The sequence below is a fragment of the Oryctolagus cuniculus genome, chromosome 6, assembly GCF_964237555.1.
Source record: "Oryctolagus cuniculus chromosome 6, mOryCun1.1, whole genome shotgun sequence".
Lineage (NCBI taxonomy): Eukaryota > Metazoa > Chordata > Mammalia > Lagomorpha > Leporidae > Oryctolagus > Oryctolagus cuniculus.
In genome coordinates this window covers 68,913,258-68,917,605 of record NC_091437.1, presented here as the reverse complement: position 1 = coordinate 68,917,605, position 4,348 = coordinate 68,913,258, and the positions used below count along the sequence as shown (strand labels likewise).

The 4,348-nt window shown below is 38.9% G+C and overlaps 1 pseudogene; it reads right to left on the bottom strand.

The window, feature by feature from the left end:
• Positions 1-354: 354 nt before the first annotated feature.
• On the bottom strand, positions 355-1,389 carry LOC103352429 (protein disulfide-isomerase TMX3 pseudogene; annotated as a pseudogene).
• Positions 1,390-4,348: the final 2,959 nt, after the last annotated feature.

Genomic DNA, 4,348 nt, shown 5'->3' with positions numbered 1-4,348 from the left:
AGATCATAATAAAATATCTAAAGTTAAGAAATTAACTCTAATAATTTGAAATGCTCTCAAATATTGTGTATAGTAGCATCTCAATCTTCTTTTGTAATACATCCCTGGGCTCCTGCATAGTAGGCACTAGAGATTCTGCAGTGCTTGGCTACTGTTATTCCTTGTTTTCTTCTACATGTTCTTGACTTTCAATTTCACTTTAGACATTTTTTACCATTCCTCTATGTGACTCCCATCAGGGTCTGCAGTGTAGATTCCATCGCATGTGATACTGCTGACATCCAATGGCAGGCTAAAAAGAAAGCATCCTATGAGCAGTCAGATCTTGAATATAGACATGGTGATAGATTCATTTCATTCATTTCCATCCATGTGGCCAAACTGAAAATCCTTAAGGAGATGGTCTTTGTAATTTCTAATGAATTTCTAAAGAATTGACTTCAATTTCAACTGGTATTTTCAACTGAGGTATTCTTCTCATCAATAGCTGCAACAGCCACAAGCTTTCCTGTGACCTCAGGTTCACATAAAAGTAAGCCAACAACAGTAATGTAATTCTGAAACTTCTCCCAGTTGATCCATTATCACAAATCATGATTCTCATACTCATCATAAACAAAGTGAGTTCATCTTGGAAAACAAGCACAACTGGCCGGCACCGCAGCTCAATAGGCTAATCCTCCGCCTTCCGGCGCCGGCACCCCGGGTTCTAGTCCCGGTCGGGGCGCCGGATTCTGTCCTGGTTGCCCTTCTTCCAGGCCAGCTCTCTGCTGTGGCCCGGGAGTGCAGTGGAGGATGGTCCAAGTCCTTGGGCACTGCACTCACATGGGAGACCAGGAGAAGCACCTGGCTCCTGGCTTCAGATCAGCATGGTTCACTGTTTTCACTTGGAAAAAAAGAAAAGAAAACAAGCACAACAGACATCTCTTTTAGTGTCAGATACTCAGGAACTACTTTTTTTAGAGTTTTTAAAAAATTTTTTATTTAAGTTATATAAGTTTCATGTATTTCATATATATAGATTTAGGAGCATAATATTACTTCCTACCCTATTCTCCCTCCACCCGCTTTCCAACCCTACTCCCCCCCCCATTCCCACTCTTGATTGTTACAAAGATCTACTTTCAGTTTTCTTAATGATCATAAAGTTAACTTTACAATAAGAAAATAAAAAACTACTTTGTCAGAGACCTGGGGGAAAAGTATGCATATACAATCAATTCTGAAATGTCATTGATGTATTTCTCTTTGAAAGGTGAATCTCCACCTCTCTAAATGAAAAACACACGATGTCTTTTCCTGCTCATGTTCAAACATTTGCTGACCCAGAAGTAGCCAGATTAGAGCCCCAGATACTCTGTGACCAAATTCAATACCATCATCTTTAGATCATGGTACTATATATATATATATATATATATATATATATATACTATATACCAAGTCCATCTTTATTTTTTTAAGGATTTATTTATTTTATTATTTGATGGGCAGAGTTATAGAGAGGAAGAGGCAGAGAGAGAGAGAGAGAGAGAGAGAGTGAGAGAGGTCTTCCATCCACTGGTTCACTCCCCAAATGTCTGCAATGGCCAGAGCTGTGCTGATCCTATGCCAGGAGCTCCACTGCTCTCCCAGGCCATAGCAGAGAACTGGATTGGAAGTGGACTTGAACCTGCAGCCATATGGGATGCCGGCACTGCAGGTGGTGGCTTTACCTGCTACGCCAAAGCGCCAGCCCCTCAAGTCCCTCATTAATTAGAAAATGAGGTAGTATCCATCTTTCCAATTTTAACTGGAGAATCAATAATATTCATCTCAAGGCCAGATTCATTCCAAATTAGTTTCCAACCTTAGTCCAAAAAATCTACATGCCAAATACCATCTTTTCGATTGCCTTTAAATGATAAATCCAAATCTTCTACAAATCCTTTACAGAAAGCCACATTAAGTAAAACAACTGTGATGCTGAGACTTCTGGCAGCCTGGCTTCCCTAATAGGCCATGCTTGCCAAGGAGAGCTTTAGGAACTGACTGTGAAGGGAGAGAGACCTAAAATTATATTCTTAATTCTAAACACAATGCAATGGTACTTATGCATTCATTCATAAAAATAACATAAATTATCACTCATAAAACAACAATAATAATCAGATGTGCTAAAGATGAGAAAAGATGCTTGATAAAAGTGATTTCTCTCCAGAAACCATGTTATTTGTGTTTAGTATAGCCCTTGTGGCTCTGTTGCTGGCTTCCCACTTTCAGTTCACCCCTTGTCTTTCCTGCACATGTCTGACCTAAGACCTGATATTTCATCAGCAGTCTTGGGTTCCTGGTGCATTTAGTGGTGATGTTTTCCTCACTGTGGTCCTTGAATGCACAGGTACATTGGGGCTCACAACACTTAGGATGGTTTACGGTGAAAGACAGAACAGGGGAATGCACTTTTTGTCCACATTCCTAACTCCTGAGGGCTTCACTCTCCACCCAGTCCCACTCAGTCCTCACTCTTCACAGTGAGAGTTTAGCTGGCCCTTCAGAGTTTCAGGTTTTCACTTGGAAAGATCAGAACTAGTTCTGCTGTACACTATGGTTTGTGGGTGGTCTGCCTGAAACTTTCTTCTCCTCCACTTCCCCAGGGCAGTAGCAAACTATTGTCAGTGATTATTCCAGAGTGGGACTGCCAAATGCATCAAGTAAAAACACAGGGCACCCAAAAATTAACTTTAATCCTCAAATCAAAAGCAGAATCTCTTTTACTGTCATCCAGGTCATTCCAACCCTTTGTTATCTCCCAGATGTACATTGCCATTGATAAATGTATCCTTCCAATCCCTTTTCTGTTTTAATTGTATTTATCCATAACCAGTATGTGGAACTAATCTTGTTGGCAATTTTATTGAAGTGAAGTTAGGTGTGTGCACCCTTCTCTGCCTTAATGACTTTCCACTACATTAGATATTTGGAGGTCATTCCCCCATAAGCACACATGAATTTAGTCTGCTACAGTCAACACTGAGGGAGTGCTCTCTCATCACAATTTATTCTTTCCCATCTGATACACATCAATGCTATCTCTTCTATTTTCAAGTTGTTCACTATATATCTGCATTGAAGCATCACATGTACTTGAGTACAGATTCTCTGAGGATATTCCATTAGGGATGATGCTGATGCTGCCAGTGCTTGGTCAAACTTTTTTACTACTGTTTTCTTGAGATATAATTCAAATACCCAAAGATCATCTTTAAAGTATACGACTCAGAGGATTGAACAGATCCTTTGTGTGGTCCTTGTGGCATAGTGGACAAATATTATACACACATGCCCAGGCACTATTCTCCTTCCAGAAGATGAGCTCAGTTGCATCTACATCAATAGACAACAAGAAAACTCTCCACTGATTAAAAAAAAGGAGATTTACTGCACCAAACCTGGGTGTGTCACCTCAGACATGCTTTTCACCCTGGAGAAAAAAAAAAACTGAGCTCCCTGTCCACACCCAGAACATGCCTCTAGATATTCTCTGAAAGATGACAATCCACTAAACCACTCACATATAGTCTAAAGATAAAAACTGCCACAGCAAAAAAGCCAACGAAGAACCCAACGAGTATCTTCACAAATGGCAAATAACAAAACACCAATAAAAGAAACAAGAATAAAGAAGACAACATGATACCCCCAAAAGAGCACAACACTCAGTACTAGATTGTGGAAACGATGAGATTGAATAAATGTCAGAAATGGAATTCAAAAAATCAATTCTAGGATTACTTAGAAGTAATTAGAAGCAAATGCATGAACTAATGAAATTCATACATGACATGAAAGAAAATTTCTCCCACAAAATTGAGATCTTAAAGAGAAATTAAAATGAACTCATTGAAATGTAGACTTCAACAGAACAAATAAGAAATGCAGTGGAAAGCCTTAACAACAGAATTTGTGAAGCAGAAGAAAGAACATCTGACTTAGAAGACAAAGCACAGGAAATTATACAGTCAGACCAGACACAAGAAAAAGAAATTATAAAATGAAAAAACACTGTTGAGATTCTACAGGATGCTATCAAACAACCCAACATACGGGTTCTAGGTGTTCCTGAAGGCATGGAAAATGACAAAGGATTAGAAGGCCTTTTAGTGAAATAATAAGAGAAAACATTTCCAATTTGGCAAAAAGAAAGCAACATCCAAATATAGAACCCCTAATAAACATAACAAGAAAAGATCTTCCCCACAACACACTGTAGTTGAAATCCCCACAGTAAAACAAAAAGAAAAGATTGTAAAATATGCATGAGAGAAATGCCAGATTACTTTCAGAGGATCTCTGATTAGACTCATAG